Source organism: Siniperca chuatsi, linkage group LG4 (assembly GCF_020085105.1).
Source record: "Siniperca chuatsi isolate FFG_IHB_CAS linkage group LG4, ASM2008510v1, whole genome shotgun sequence".
Taxonomy (NCBI): domain Eukaryota; kingdom Metazoa; phylum Chordata; class Actinopteri; order Centrarchiformes; family Sinipercidae; genus Siniperca; species Siniperca chuatsi.
The window spans coordinates 1,881,646-1,899,792 of NC_058045.1; positions in this window are offsets into that span (position 1 = coordinate 1,881,646).

Here is an 18,147-nt window from a genome sequence, read left to right on the forward strand (position 1 = left end):
TTATTGTGTGTGTGTGTGTGTGTGTGTGTGTGTGTGTGTGTGTGTGTATGTACTGCTTGTGTAACTGCTTGTGTGATAAGTGTCTTATTTTGTTGATTTTTTTTATTTTATGGTTTTATTGAAACACAAATATTCCTCAAACTGAGAGACTTTTTTATTTGGTGCTAAAACTCTAGTATCACAGAAAAGAGTAAATAATATTAATGTTACCGTACAGTATACAGTATATATAGTTATTAATTTATATTGAGCCAGACTGATATTGGATATTTAAGGCTAACATCGATATTTGACAATAATAACTAAATAACGATAGCAATCATCCAATATTTATTTATTTCACATAAACAAACATTTCACATATAAACTATATTATCTCTTAGATGGCAATACATTTTTAGCATATAATATCTAATAACATATAAGCCAATGCCAATACACATACAGCATCTGTATTAACGGTACCCTGTTAAGTTTCCCTATACACGAACAAAGTTTCTGTTTACATTCAGAGTTTCTCACCAAAGTGCACTGTGTGTGTGCCCTTGAAGTGTGAACTGTAAGAAGATAGAGAAATGCTTGAAAATGGGATCTGGACTCTACTGAAACAACAGTAATACCATAATGTTTGAGTTGCTGCTTCAAGGAACTTCAGTCCTGAAAATAGATGGGTAGGGTTTAAAACAGCTGAGTGTTGTTTTTGGACTAAATCATTACAGACTACACATCTAAGAGTATTTTTGTTGCGTTTACTTCCAAAGATAACAGCAACCTTCTACTTTACATGGCCAAATAGGGACAGTAAGTATAAGTATTGTTTACTAAACAATCAGTTCAGTAAACAATGCTGGTAATGTCATTTACCAGCCGAAATAGGAAAGAGAAGAGCTTTAACCATTCCCTTTCCTTTTGTTTTGATGTTTTAGTTAGGTTTACAATCTGAAAATGCTATTGTGGACAGGTGAGACCAATGTGTGTACACTGTATTCACCATCCTTACCCATTTATCTACATCAAATTCATTTAAACGCTCATATGCTGCTAAGTAATATGAAGTCAACCATCTCTGTGTGTCTGTGTGTGTGTCCCTCAGGAGCAGGCAATAGCTATGACAGCCCTGTTTGTGGCCATCCTGGGTCCCTCCGGCTGGATATTGGCTCACCTGGAGGACTACAAGAAGAAGGAGTAGAAGAGGAGGAAGAAGAAGAGGGAGAGCAGAGTATCATTCCAGCCCAGATGAAGCTGCAGACCAGCCCACTCTTGTTCCAGGTCTCTCACTCTGCTCCGTCTTTCTTCAGCTGATGAGACGAGATGCCAGTTTTCTGCTTCCAAGTTGTTTCTGCCCTTCTGGCCTGTGATAATGTACATCTGTGCATCTATCAACCTCTTACCAATAAATCCACGTTCAGTATATAGAAAACTGGGCTCAGTGTGTGTGGCTTTTGAGTGCAGATTTTACTCTGATTTGGGTAACAATTGAAATGGCACTGATACGCAATATATGGCTGCAACTAAAGATTATTTTCATGATTGATTCTTTTGTTGATTTGTTAATTAATAGATTAATTATTTACCTTACAGAATGTCAGAAAATACAGACAAATCATCAAGTCCAAGATGGCGTCTTCAGATGTCTTGTTATGTCCGACCAACAGTCCAAAGCTATTGAGTTTACAGTGATACAAAACAGAGAAAAGCAGCAATTCCTCACACTGGAGAAGCTGTCACCGGAGAATGTTTGACATTTTTGCTAATCTCTGTACAGATAGAATGAACATGTATGTTAACATATATAGTGAGAATCCTTTAGGTTCTTCCCATATATATTGACAAGAAAAATCATGATCACATGTGGTAAGATTTTTTTCTAAATTGTATGAGACAAATGCAGCTAGAGTTGAAACAAGTCTATGAATTGATTAGCTGTTTCACAAAAGGTTAATCAACAGTCATTTTGATTATCAATTTATCATTTTAAGTTCCCCTCCAGTTGTGTTTTAAGACATGTAAAAATAATACTTTGTGTCTGTTATGGTTTTTCCACAAATGTCCAGTTACCTCTTAAAATTCTTAAAATGATGTACTCCTTCTCCCTCATTGAAAAATCCACAACGTATGAACGTACAATATAGTTCAAAAGTTTAACTGTTGGACACAAAATGTCTTCTACTTCACTGAAGTCTATGTACCTCCAGAGTGTATGTGCTCTGGAGGTTTTAAGTTTCCACATCACACCACAGTTTGTACATCTACGTGATAAACTGAGATTTTAGGTAAATCCAGAGAAACTTTCCCCCTTCAGCAGATCAATGTGAAAACAGCACTCTAGGGAATCCAAGTGAAGGAACAATTTGAGTTATTAATCAGTCAAAAAATACCAAATATTTAGTTTTCAGCCTCTCCCCTGTGAGGATTTGCTGTTTTTTTCTGCCACTGGACTGGATATCTTTGGGTTTTGGACTGTTGGTCAGACAAAACAGTACATTTGAAGTCATCACCTTGGACTCTTGGAAACTGGAATGGACATTTTCTGATATCTTATAACATTTTATAGACTAAATGATTTAGTAGCTAATAAAGAAATAATAATCAAGAGATTAATCAATAATGACAATAATCGTTAGATGCTGACCTAAAGGTAGAAACTGGTAAACAGAAGCACTCGCATTCAGTAGGTGGATTTAATAAGGAGCTTACACTAAAAGAACAGCGGCCGTATTCACAAAACATCCTAAGGCTAAAAGTAGCTCCAGTCTAAGTCTGAGAGAAGTTAGAGCTCACAGTCAGTAATGTGCTGCAGGTAATGTGTCTCATCACATCAGTGTTTTAAAAAAAATAGACTGATAATGAACTTCCATATTGATTGATATTGCTGGTGACCATTTAATAAGGATTTAATCAGCTCACCAAGAAATCGAAACAATCCAATAACACCAGAGATGACAGTTTGCACAACTCAATGCTACTGGGACACCGGTTAATTACAGTTCACAGTGCTGATGATCTCACAGTTATTCATCCAACCAAAAATGCTCTTCAGACTCCAGTTTGCTTGACAGTTCATTAAGTGCACAATACACCATCACCAACTACAATACATTAATAAAGGTGATTTCATGGCTGGATTAACCAGTATACCAATATGTAGAATTACCCAATCAAAGTCTGATGATTTGTCTGTCAGCTGGAAAAAATATCACATACTGATGGTGTTTGATGCCAGATACAATCTGCTTAACAAGTTAATATTTTATCTTTCATGTATGAAATCTGTGACACAGTTAATAATCTAAATTTGATCTAATTTGTCCCTCACACTCCTGTGTATTGATGAATATTTTATTTCCCATTCACTCACACAGAACAGTCACTTGTTATACACCAATTATTGTGGAAGTTCACTGATGAAACGTGATGTCATCCAAAGCAGCGGGTCAGCCCAGCCCCTCCTCTTTGCTTAAAAGAAGAAGAGTTATTTACTAAAAATGTCTCTCAGCAGCTTTGTGAATAGCTCTTCAGAGGACACTCTTAGTTAGGACCTTTTAGTGCCATTTAGGAGGACTCCTAGGGGTAAGATAAAATGCATCCCCAGGTAAACACAGCCATCCAGTCACATTATTCTAATGTGCACTTGGCTTTCAGTGGTTCATCTGCAGGTCATGCTGCTAATCCAGGCAGTTAATACTGACCAGACTCAACACAGACTTAAAGTTAAATCCACTGATCTCTTATCTGTCTTATCACCACTTCAGCTGCATATTCTCGCTTGGTTTTTCTCTCCATCGTCTTTGTAACTTCTTCTTTTGTCCTGTCTCATTTTTAGTGTTTCCTGGCATAACATATGGCCTAATATAATAAGTGATAAAAGTAACAATTCCTCACTGTATAAATGCGCTGCTACAAGTACAAGTCCTGCATTCAAGATTTTCTTTAAGTAGAAGCACATTAGTATTATCAGCATAAAGTGTCAAAAGTAAAAGTACTCAGAATGGCCACTGTATTTTATATATACATAATGACAATCTAATAATATATAATAATGTAACACTGACAGGGGCCATTCTGCTACATAATACGTATTTTTGCTTATGTATTTGTATATTAAGTACTTCTGTATTTTTACTTCAACACAATGTTGAATGCATACTTGTAACAGTGAAGATGGCACTATACATTGTGTTACTGATACTTTTTCTTATGTAAAGGATCTGAATACTTGTTCCACCTCTGGTTTGGATAAATCCTCAAGGATGTCTTGATGAAAAGTGACAGAATAAACACGCTTGAGGTGGCTGTGAACAGTGCCGCTGCTAGCCATTTTGGTGCCCTAAGCATAATTCCTTTATTATTCGCCCGCGCGAACAACCGGAACGGACCATCCGGCACGGGGGGGGGGACTAGATTAGAGCAATTATTAAATATCTTTCTTGTTCCCCCTTTTTTGTTACATATACATGGCTAACATGTGCCAAATATTTCTATAGGCTAATGAAATAATTAAAAAAAAAAATTTCATTAGGCTATTTTTGGTGCCCCCTCAGCACTTGGTGCCCTACGCACAGTGCGTGATGCGCGTGGTGGGAGCGGCGGCGCTGGCTGTGAACTGTCAGGAGCCTGACACCAGGATCTACTACAAAGGCTGGGTTTCAACAGGAGCATAAGACCAGATCAAATCTATGTTAAACGCAAGCCAGAAAATGAACTGCATCTTTATGTGATAAATGGAAATGGACATTCAAAAAATACCAAGGCCATATAACCTTGGTGCCCACAGTTGAGCCATGTCAGCAGTGAGTAGACCTGGCTGACTGCAGTTTCTTTGACTGGATGCTCATGATGTTATCACAGGGATCAGCTTGGCAGTCAACTAAGGACCACATCAGTGCTGAATTTTACATTACATTACATATATTTAGCTGATGCTTTTATCCAAAGCGACTTACAATAAGTGCATTTCAACCATGTGGATACAACCCAAAAACTGCAAGAATCATGCAAGTACATAAACTTCATCAAATATGCTGAACTGCTTCAAGTGCTACCTTTAGAAGAGATAAAGAGTATTGTTTTTAGGTGCAGTCTGAATAGATGAGTTTTCAGTCTGCAATGGAAGATGTGTAGAGTTTCACGCTGTCCCGATGTCAATGGGGAGCTCTTCTACCATTGTGGAGCCAGGCCAGTCATGATTTTGCTGAGCGGTAGCTGGGCCCCCCTCGTTGTGAGGAAGCAGCAAGCTGATTGGCAGTAGCCGAGCGTAGTGGACAAGCTGGGGTGTTTGGTTTGACCATGTCCAGGATGTAGGATGGGCCTGAGCCTTTTGCAGCACGGTAGGCAAGTACCAGTGTCTTTAATATAAGCCATGTAACTATAGCTGATGTCATGCTGGGATGTGTCAGCGCGTTCGTTTATTTGCAAAAGAAAAGTCTGGAGAGAAGCTATTCCTTAATTTGGCATTTATTAAAGCATTGGAGGATCAGAAGCATCTTGTAGAAGAATCTTTTCTATTCAGAAAACCACAGTTAATCTGTAGCTATCATCCTAAAAAAGAAAGGTTTTCTTAACATTACACAGAGTTTTAAATGAGAATGTACAACTATCTGATAGGTTTCTCCAGAGGTGGGGAGGAGCTGTGGTTTAGACGTAGCTCTTCCTTCGGTGGTGCACAGGCTGGTCCAGCCTCTTGGCACACGAGTCCACCCTTCGTGTGGAGACAGCGCCCTGGTGGAGGAATCCTACACTTCCTCTGTTTGTAAGTTGCTAAAGTCTCTGCTTCGTTCCACAAAACTGATACTTTTCCTCTCATGGTCATTACAATACATACTGTCCTCAGTACATGATGCTCTTTCTGATCTCCCTGTTTCTTTGTATAAGTGTAAGCCTGTTTGAAACAGCTAATCAACTTTTCCCTGCAGTCAGCAAGTCTGCAGGACAACACTTGAATTGTTAAACCTCATGCCCTGCGTGTGTGTGTGTGTGTGTGTGTGTGTGTGTATGTGTGTAAAAAAGTTTCAACATGGTATTAGTATAATAGGCAATCAACCTTCATTAAAATTTTTAATTCTCACAGATGTCATCAGTATAATTAGGAAAGTAAGCTATATTGTGAAGCACTGTCTTAATACTCTTTATTATCATTCAATCTTTTAATCTATATTTACTTTTTATACTGCAACAACTCCTTAGAGAATATTTTATTAGAATCATAACCCACTAAAATCCACTCCACTTCCAATTTATACATGTTTTTCAAATATGTACTTTTATAAACCAGATGGAATTTTAGACAGGGAAACCTTCCAGATCATTTCATGTCTTATTTTCAAACTAAGAAAGGAGGGAAAGTCACACATTCCTAACTTTTATGCAATATTTTCATTTGAAGTTCTAGACATTGGCCCATCGTTTGGCCCACTGCCTTTTTCAGGATAAAAAAATAAACAAATCCAAAACCAGACACTCATCTCATCTTCATCTTCCCAAACTTCTCACAAGAATAGTAATAGTATGGTTTGTTTGTGCATGCATGTGAAAGTGGGCACGTGGCGTGTGCGAGTGCAAACAAACCACTCCCACCCCCGGAAGATGTCTGGACATGCCTGAAGATGTTCTGACATTTTGTCTAGTAATCCTGATGTATTTTAGTCAAATCAAATTCTAAGATATTGTTACATTGCTGTAATTCATCAGTTTTTCTACTCATAGAACTTTCCAATTCATCAAATCGTCTGTTCACCAAGTTACACAAACCATCTAGTCTCCCGACTTCATTATTTTCAACATCACCTCCCGCTGCTTGTACTAAATTACTAATAACTAAATAGTCCCCATAAAGTTCGCTCAAATTTGGCAGTTCTGATGGCTATGAGAAACTTGGCAGCACCAATATTCGGTCTGTTGAAGTATCCCTCTGCCTCAGACACGTGGGTATTGTAGTGATAATATCAATGGATGTATGAGGGCATGCTGTTTCACCAAATAAACCAAGTGTGTCACCAAGCTGTAAATTACAGTTTGCTACAGCTGTGCTGGCCCTGTCGTTCACACAAACACTCGCTTGTTGGATGTCACCTGGTTGCTCGGGCCACCTCTTCATCCTGTCCTGCGGATGCAACGGGTGGCTCCAGCTGCGGGTCTGCAGTTTGTAACTCCTCATTAACAGAACTGTTGCATAAAACCAGGAAAGACACATATAAAACACCCGTAAATACAGATAGGTTACATGAATTTAGTACTAACTGTATATCCTTTAGTATAAAATATTAATTTATTGCTATCATGTATTGGTTACTCACCGTTTGAATGTTGTTTGTTGTAGTGGCTGCAAAATCCCTCTATTCTGCAAACGTGTTCCGGCGCCACTGGTAGAAGGTACTGTTAGTTTAAAGAAAGCTATATTATTAGCCCCAGAATTTTTTTTTTTTTAAATCCAAAAGCCATTGGCATGCCTTTCAGAAAATATCCTAGTCAAATGTAAAGAATTAAAAACAAAGAATAACATTTACACCAACATTTTGTTTTTTCAAGGCACAACTCTTATATAAAGAAAATGTTAGATCATCAATGCAAGCCTATTGTAGTAGATCTTTCTAATATGAAATTAAACAAAGAGCAATGAACAGATTTACTGTAACCTTTGTCGTGGCCTGTGACACACACACACACACACACACACACACACACACACACACACACAGATACAGTCTTATTTACTGATTAACCAGCAGCCGGCAGGCTACCTTTGTGCTGCTGCAGATAACAGAAAAACCTTGGTTGACTCCCTCTAACAGCAGGCAGTAAATGAAAGGTGCTCACAACACTGTACATATACAGTTTTCAAATACAACATAAGAAATGACATTTCTATTTTAGACTGTTCCATAGTTTTGTTATTATTAACTTAACTCACTCCATATAAACAACTCTAATTTCCAAGTTGTATGGACTACAGGATGTGGGGTTTCATGAACTTTTATTTCAAGCTATAAAATCTGTGCTAATAGAGCAAATGTTTTGGAAACTAAATAGTAATGTTCAAAACTTGGAAAGCTACTTTCTGGTTCAATTTTAATTGGTCATACTTAACACAGCTGCAGAGTAGAGTAGTTGTATGTGATGTACATTCTGTCTGTTTGTTTCCTGATAAGCAGTTTAAATAAAATCAACTGGAGTGAACAATAAAGTTCTCTACTGGACCTTCAGTTTCACATGTCATTGTCTAAAAATAAAGCATCTGGAGCGCTTTGTTCCAAGACAACAGAACCTTTATGAAAAACAACAGGCAGCTAAAATTCACAAGTTTAAAATTTTGACCAAACAACCAAAGGTTTTAATTATTTAGATTTTTCTTAGATTATTTATTTCTTTTTCTTCACACTGACTGAAATATAATACTGGTGAGAAAATACTGAATCATTTATTTATTTAGTTGGCTTAAAAGTAGTCACATTTAAATATATTGAGTCTAAAAATATGCTGTAATTAGCTTATAAAGTACATACCATGTGTTACACTTTCTTAAATTGTAGAATTGAATTCCCCCCCAGGCCGCTACAACCCCCAAATTACTGGAACAATACTGAGGACATGACCTCAGTGTCCTCAGCTGTAGCCAAAAGTGTAGGGGGACCAGACTCTGAGTCACTGGTCCTTTAATCTGTCTCCCATATACTGTGCTATATGCACACTGGAGGTGTGTGTGACGCAAACCAAGAGCTAAATCACCAGTAGCACTTTGTGCCCACTGGGGGGCACACCAACAGACCCAGGGTGAGAGCTGGCAAGATACTAACCAGAGCTCTCTCTGCACCTGGACACACCCGAACTCTGTCAGCTATTCAGCAGAGCAGGTTCAGTCTTTCTGTTGACAGGAGGCAGAGAGTCATCGAGCTAGAACTTCATTTTCAACTGAAGTACGAAGATTACTGAACCACTGGGATACCATGAGACTTGGTTAAGTATTGTACAGTGATGAATCTGCTTTTAATCAACAGCAGGAAACCACCCGCGGCCATGTTGGAGGAGGAGGAGGAGGCAAAACTTTATCAAAACCGTAAAACATCATTAAAGCAAATTTTTTGTTTTCATTAATGGCTCCTCATTTAATAGTGAATCCAAATGTTGAGTCTCCTGGTTTGTTACTGTGTGCAGCACAAATATGTTGAAAAAAATTAAACATGACATCACTGTTTAACAGTTTAATTTAGACAGTAGAAGATGTTCCAGTGGTCTGCAGGTACCTTGATATGTACAAGTGGATCTAATCACATTAATCAGAAGAAAGTATCTGATGAGGGAGCACTCTGAAACTGATTACATTTTAAATTTAAAAGAGCATTTTAGGGAGCGCTAGTGAGCAAGACATGGCATAAGACGTTTTCCCCAGAGCTCCGGTGGAACCGTGATTCATTTAGAATATATACAGCGCTTTCCATACACATTATTATCAAAAGAAACTTTAACTCGATATACTAAATCCTCAAGGAAAGATTAGAGAGTGAAAAAATGATTTTGATGGCGGTGAAACTCCAGAAATTCAAATACGATGGGCCTTCCAACAACAGGCCTAGTGTATCCACGGAGAACAGTGCCTCAGATAATCCCGGTCAGCCCTCACCCACTACTTGGCAACAACACACAGTGAAGGAGGTTGAAACGCTAAAATGCGAAATCCTTTTCCTCCCAGCGAGCAGACACCAGCTCGATAATAAGAGAAGAAATGAAGAACATGCTTACTGAAGATTTCAGCCATCTGAAAAACGAGCTACAGGCAATGCGAGTGGAAATAGCCAACAACACAACAGCAATACGCTCTGAAATAGACCAAATGAAAGTCAACATCAAAGAGGGGGAAGGTGGTTTATCCACATGGTCGGACAAGATGGTTGCGATTCAAAACACAGTGACTAAATTAAAAAATCAGGTAGAAGAATTGAAAGAGAAATGCAAGGATATGGAAGAGAGGATGAGAAGAGGCAACGTCTGAATTGCAGGAGTGGCAGAAAAGCTCCACTACAGAGGTATCTAAACTACCGAAAGAGGCAGTGTTGCCAACTTGGCGACTTTGTCACTAGATTTAGCGACTTTATTTATAAAAAGCGTCAAATTTAGTGACTTAGTCAGACCATCAGGGAAAAGGCGAGAAATATATTCAAAAATATTATATTGTAATTCATTCCCACGCATGCTGCTCAGCTCTTCTACCAACAGTGTCTCTCTTCCTCTCCTCTTGCGCTGTGTGCAGGCATTTAGTGTCTTTATTTTATTTTTTTTACTTCAAATACACACTGTAGTGAGTTTGTAATTATTTGGCATGTTATTTGGCCAAAGATTTCTCTATCTACATTTTACGTCTTAAATTAAAGTGATCTCTCCCTCACTGCACTAAGCTTTATGCAAATGAATGCTTGATGACGTCATCGTCATGCAAATGAACGTATGATGTCATCTGGCGATGTTTAGCAACTTTTGGAGCTAGTGCTAGCTACTTTCATTGGAAAAGAGTTGGCAACACTGGAAAGAGGTGTTGCAAATGGATAGAGACTCCCAAGTGGACCGATCACATCACAGTCTTGCGCCATGGCTCGGGCAGCATTCAGTGATGTGAAAAAAGTGCTCTGCGGCCGACACGCTGTCAGCCATGGCCTTCTCTTCCCTGCTAAACTCTGCATCACATACAAGGGCGAGGATCGAGAATTCCTGGACCCAGCCAAGGCCATGGAAAATGTGAACAGAAATATCACTTCGGCAGCGGAAGATGGACAGTGATCATATCCCGTCCCCAGAACGAAGCAAGAGACAATAAGTTACTTCTATATCCTAGACAATTTATTAAAAAGACGAAAGGACTGAGATAAAGCCTATGTAAACAGCACAAATTAGGTAACGTTATATCCCTCTCTTTTCTCTCCTAATATGTAATAGCAATTTCATCAGAGACATACTGAACATTCTGATATGATATGCTGTGGGAAATTTTTAATATTGCATGGTAGTATATAAAATCCCTTTCCATGTGCACGGGCGTGCTGGAGCCATTTGGCTCCCAGGGCCCCCCCTGCCCCCACCACCAGCAGAAAAACCCTTATATGGGCACAGTAGTTGTTAAATTCAAATGTGTTCTTTGGGAGTGGCTTTACCTCTGTACGACTATATGCGCCGTTGTTTGGTTGGTCATATACTAAACTGTGACTGCGGGACGGTGAGTGCTATATTTGACAGAAATTTTGCAGAGCTTTTTGATGTCTGCTGCTACATTTTGACAGATATTTTGCATTCAACATATGCTGCTACAGTTTGAGATTTTGCAGTGCTGAAGACGGTTGCATCTCGAGTAAGTGACTGATTTGCAGGGAATCTTTTCTGGTTTTGCACAGATTCTGTCAACATCGTGGCCATGGAGAATACAGGTAATTCATTCAGGGGTTGTGACTCCAAAACGCTGTATAAATCTTGCTGATGCTTATTTGCTTATGGCTCCTAGAAAGAATAAGTCTTCCCCTAAAAACCTGACTGATTTTCTGGATCAAAAGGCTTGGACTCCACGGTATAAATGAGATGTGGAAGATTTTAGGGTATTGGGATGCTTGTTTGAACAAGGAGCAATCTATCTTTACACAAGAGAATCCGATGAAATGTTTCTTCATGGAACTATACCACACATTTGTTTTTTTGCCAGAGACTGGGATCATTTCAGAAACAAAATTTGTGAAGAGCTAAGTAACTCGAAGGGGGTGTACACAGTGCAATGGGATGTACTGTATCTGTGTCTGGAGAGACCTATCGTGTAGAAACGACCCTGAATCCTACATCTTTTTCAGACTATGCATGGATAACTGTTATTCATAAGGGACACCCCTGACGTGGATAAACTCTACCCCATTATATCTAAAGAATGGGAGACCTGGTTTACCACTGGTTTTGTAGTCCAGTGGAGTGATTAGGGGAGAACTCTTGATGTTTTCTCACGTATCGATACATTATTCAGATGGTATAAGACCTGTAAGCACTATGAAGGTCTGATACACTCTGAACAGACTCCAAAGGACGATAAGGAGAATAAACTGGAGAAGGCAGACCCCCCTTTGCCCCGACCAGGATGACACGATCACTTCAAATATCTCCAATCTCTCCCATTTATAGCACCGTTCTAAATATGTGTGCAGAAGGATACGCACCAAAGAAGAAATGTAAATGTTGAATATTTCGATTGTTCTAAATTTTAGCATATGTTTTGTACAGGTGTGAGGCCTTATGCCTGGTGTGATGTGCTTCCAATTTACGACACGCCTAATTATTTTCCAGAATCCCCGGATGACGGCAACGATGAGTCCTGGGTGGATGACATTGGTAAAGAGTTGGAGAAAAGAAATTTGACATTTCTTGAAGAAAGACGAGGAGACGATACCTGCAGAGAGACACAGTTTAATGCCGATTGTTTGGACACTCTGGACTACTTTGATCATGTAACCCATCTAATCCAACTGTTTGTGATATTATAGAGGTAACAAGAGCCAATTATTTACACAAAATTCTTCAGAATAGAGCAAAAAAAAATGTGTACATTGTATTTATACGGATGAACTGTACATACAATCTCACTCATGCACTGACATACTTCCCTTGCATTATATCAAAGGGCATCTGGGAGAAATTATGCAAGAGATTTTTTATGAAAATTATGCAAATGCACAAACATGTGCTGGACTGTCTTGGGATTGTGTCGCCTTCTATGTACGACATTCGAGACATTGCTGCAGATGCTTTGCAGAAATGGTTGATGAACCTGTTTCTCATTGCAGCACTAAAACAGATAACTACGGTGGATAATAGAGTGAATACTGTAATTAAAGATTCTCTGAACATTTGGAGTAGAAAAAACAACACAGAATAATGAGGAACGTATCTAGTCTGCAAAACAATGTCAAAAACAAATATGTCATGTATAAGATGAGAACTTTGCTTTGTGATGCTGTTAATAATGCAGTATGTGACACTGATAGATTTCTACGTTGTCCTAGATTTGAAAAGCAGACTGAATGTGTTGGACAAGTGACAGAGGAGTGGCATGCTGTGGTACAAATGATTGCAGATAAATACGCAGATGTGAAATCTACTCTAGTCAATGTTGTTAATTGTTTTCCTTTGAATGATAATGAATTCCACATGGGCCATGTGTTTTATTTTTGTACTTTTAGTACTGATCTGTGTGCATTGATGTTAAACAGAAAGCAGCATGTGGATGGTGATAATGTAATGCAATATTTAGTAGAATCTTTGCTCAGTGAAAATACAAATGCCTGTAGTGATTTTTTGAAAAGTGTATACCTGTAAACATTATTGTCTGGTAAGACAAGACTGTTGATGATGTAAAACATGTCTTGGAAATAAAATACCTAAACGCAGACAGTGAGTGTTCATATTATGACAACAGCCATGGACGAGGTTATGAAAAAGATATACTATACACCAGAAAATGCCGGGGGATATGGGGGTAAACAAAACTTAAAAACGCTCTATTTGACAGTACAGGTATTTGCTGTGCAGACTCTGATATAGAAAATTGGCTCTTAAAATAATACGCTTATACTCTTCACAAAATGGCTCCTTTACATTTTAAGAGAAATAAAGTGTTAGTGAATACAATAGATTGGCAATTTCAGCTAGATCTAGTGGACATGTTAGCTTATTCTTCAGAAAACTATGGGGTACGTTATTTATTAACATGTATGTTTTCAAAATATGCATGGGGTCGATGCTTGAAAAATAAAAGTGGTAGATGTCTCAGCAGCCTTTAAAGACGTTTTAGATGAAGGTAGAATACCCCATAAAATACAAACAGACAAAGGAAAGGAATTCTTAAACAAAGAGTTTGAAACACTCATCAAAAATAATCAGAATCAGAAATACTTTACTGATCCCCGAGGGAAACTCTTTTGTTACAGCTGCTCACTGTCACGTCAGTGCACACAGGAACAGAAGTTCTAAGCAAATCAAATATAATACACTATAATACAGGCAAGATAAGTTAAGTACAAAGTGGATATAAGTATAACATTAAAATAAGTGTAAAGTACAAAGTGGATTTACCGGTTGATGATAAGTATGTAGGGTATAATAATACAATGTAATAATATAAGTAATAAGTAATAGTGCATGTACTGTCAAGTTAAGTGTTAAGCTTATTAAGATGATTATGAGACGGAGGATATTGCACAGCAGTAACAGAAGTATGAATAAATATCAATAAATAGGCATTGAAACTGAAAAGAGTATACTGCACAGCAGTATTAAACAGATAATATAATATATTCATTTCACTACATCAAATGAGACTAAGGCCTGTCGAATGTTTCAATAGGACTCTGAAATCTAAAATGTGGCATTATTTAACAGCCAATAATTCTAAATGTTATGTAGACATTTTGCAAGTCAGCTGATACAGAGTTATCATTGTAGTATTAAAATGAAACCACCTGAGGAAACGAAAGACAACGAGCATGTTGTTTTTAACAATCTATATAAAACAGAAGACAAAGGAGTAATTCATTTTAAATATAAAGTCTGTGATATGGTGAAAATTTCAAAATTAAGAGGACCTTTTAAAAAAGGTTATGAGCAAAATTATACTGGTATATTGGTTAAAAGATTATGATGATGAGATATTACAGGGAACCTTTTATGAACCAGAGCTGCAAAAAGTTATTGTGGATAAAAACAAAATAAAATAGAAAATTAAAATCTTATCAAGAAAGAGAAGACAGTGTCAGAATATGGTATAGTCAAATGGGTGGGATGGCCAGATTAATTTAACTCTTGGATTTCAGAAAAACAGGTCATTCAGTTACCATAGGGTTTTTCAAGAGTAATGCATACTGAGACTACTGGCTCACATTGATGGGGAGGGTTTTTTTATCACGTTACCTAGCAATTCTTATACATCATTTTACCCCAACAACACAATAGCAAATTTCAGAACAAAGCTATCCAACCCTTTTCAGTTTAAAGTACCTTATGAAGTGGGATTAATAGAAATATCCAAAAACCTGGACAAACTTTTCACCAAAAGATGCAGAATTTGTTGTGTCAAACAAGCGGGCCTGTATAACAGTGACTACCAGATTCTATACATCCATGCCACAGATAATAACGGAAATAAATACCCGCTTATCTATGAACGATATGGAGTACATCAAACTTCTCAATACGGGGCTGGTCTTAGGGGTATTTTCGTGGCTTGTTTAGACTTGTATTTCCCTTGCTCAAAAAAGCATTTACTGTTGCAGCACCGCATTTAAAGACAGCAGCTAAAAACATTGTTTCTGATGTTATCACCAACGTCATGAGTCATAGCAACAAACAGTAAGAGGGGTCAGGAATAACGGCAATATCACATCGACCAATAAAACGTCCACGTTTTACAACAACAGCAACAACCAAAGGGGCGTTGCTGAATATTAAATAAGAAGAGTGATCCTAGGACAAGAAAAAATACATAAGCAAGGAGAAGCAAGTCGGCAAAACTTCGTAAGACAAGAGATATATTCTAGCAGGAATGGCTTTGGTGCATAATTTGTTGAAAGAATGTGTTAAATCGGAATTAGATCTGTTTATGGGGCCTTTGACACAAACAAGTATCGAGAGATTTGCCTACATCGAAATGCCCCCTCTGTGCCAATAGAATTTTTTTGTCCCGGCAAGCACTGAGGACTAGCTGGATCTGAACAATCCTTTTCTATATACACATGTCAAGATCACCAAAGCTAACGGAGGAAATCTGGCACAAGGAGATGAAGTGGGATTTATCAACTACCTGGGTTGTAAAATATTTTCACAAGTGGACATTTCGCTGGGGCATAGGCTCATAACACAGTCGTCAAACACCTATCCTTATCGATGTATTACAGAATGTCTTTTAAATTATGGGAAGGATACTCTGCAGACGCAGTTTGGATCTGGACTATTCTGCATGGATACTGCAGGACATATGGAGGATGAGACAGCTGGAGGAGATAACTGTCACAGTCTGTCATGTTCTCTCCAGCCACTCCCCTTCACTCTGCACTCCCTCACCTGAGTACTAATCCCCAGCACCTGTCACCCATCACACACCTGAATGTAATCAGCCACTCTACTCCTCCATAAATTCCAACTCCTCACCTCAGTCAGTGTCCGGTCTCGTTAGTATGAAGGACAGAGCTTCTACTCCTGCCTCCCATACTCTACGGACTCACCCACAACGCTTCGTCAAAACTACCACTACTCTGAACCCCGAACCCGACTCCAGAAATCTCCAGTTCCCCGAGTGTGTCGCTCCAGCTCCGGCTCCAGTGTGTCTCCAGTCTCCTGTGTGTGTGTGTGTGTGTCGCTCCAGTTCCAGTTCCCGTGTTCCTCTGTTCAACTCCAGAACTCTTCTGCCATCAGCGAAATAAGGGACGGTATCATTAACCCCTCTCATCATTCATATTACCTTTGTGTATTAATAAACTCACTCAGTCTCTCCACCGTTGTCTCCGGTTGTTCTGTCCGTAACAATAACGGAGGTCTTGTTAAGAGAATGGGGTATACAGAAGGAGGCCGCGTGGTAGAGGTAATTGCACCTTTACATTCTGATTTGTTTTTTCAGGACATGTTATTGATAAATGGTGTTGATATTAAGATCAAATTTATAAAAGCTAAAAACGCATTTTGTTTAATGCGTAACACTGTAGATGACTTTCGAGTCAATATTCTATCTGCAAGCCTGTTTGTAAAGAAGGTCACAGTATCTCCTGCTGTTAAACTAGCTCATGCCAAGGATCTAATGCACAGTAATGTGAAACACCCTATCGACAGAGTATGTCTCAATAAATTCAGCATTCCTACGGGCACTCGGGTTTGTAATCAAGACAATATATTCTTGCGACAGATACCTACATTTTTGTCATTGGATTTGTAGATCCTGAAGCGTTTACAGGTAGTTATTCACATAATCCATTTACATTTAATCATTATGATATAGAGTTTTTACGTTTATATGATGGACAGCAATACCCCTCAAAGCCTTTTCAACCTAATTTTGCTAGGAGTACTGACATTAGGGAATATTACCAATTATATAAATATAAAACAACGCTGTATCCATTACCTGTGATGAATTTTGTAGAAGATATAGTTTGTTTTGCTTTAACTTGTCCCCTCACGAAAGCTGTGGTGATCACGTCTCTCATAAAAACGGTAATGTCAGTTATAGAAATCCTCTTCAGCAAAAAATAAATGCAGTTATTTATACTACATTTAATTGTATAATTGAGATATTGTCAAGACGTCAAGTTCTCATTGACTTTTTGTAATTTTAAATAACTAATATGAATACAATAGAATTGTTGGAAATTCTTGATGTTGAAGTTGGTAAAACAAAGCGTCTTTCTAGGATTATTTGCCAGTGATCAACTTCCTAAATTATTAAAAAGAGGCCTGCCATGCTAGTGATAAATACGGATCCCTCTTACTTGAGTGGTCAGCATCGGGTCGCTATGTACATCAATAAGCAGGGTATGGGATCATTCTTTGGCAGTTTTTGGAACCCCTCTACATACTCACATTTTCCAGAATGATTTTCTGTCTTCCATAATACAAACAGTGAGTCTACGCAACATTCTGTAAAACAGGTAAAGATGCTGTGTGTAGTCAACATTGTATTTTTATTTTTTACCATATGGATAAAGGGTTATCTTATGACGATTTAATGATGAAATATAGTAATTTGTCCAAAAATGATTTTATGGTTTTTAAATTTGTGAGAAAAATATGTCCCTCGGTTGCATCCTGTTATCGAAAAACATATGTTAATATGTTAAACAATGATTCTAAGTATTCACTCCATCCTGTAGGCTGTTGACCGTAAGACACATTGTGAGCAGCAGTCACATTTCTTATCAAATCATACACATTTGACCCTTTTATTATATTTCCATTAAATATAAATTATCCTTATTTAGTCCATGAAGTAATGTTCTTTGAGGCTGAAATTTTGTCCAAAATATGTTGGGCCTTATTCTTGCTGTTTTTTGGAACGTTTTTTAAAATTTCCTCAATCACAGTCTTTTCTTTCTTGAGACTCCATGTTAGCCATGAACCATGAACATCTTCACCGATTGGAATAGACAAAGT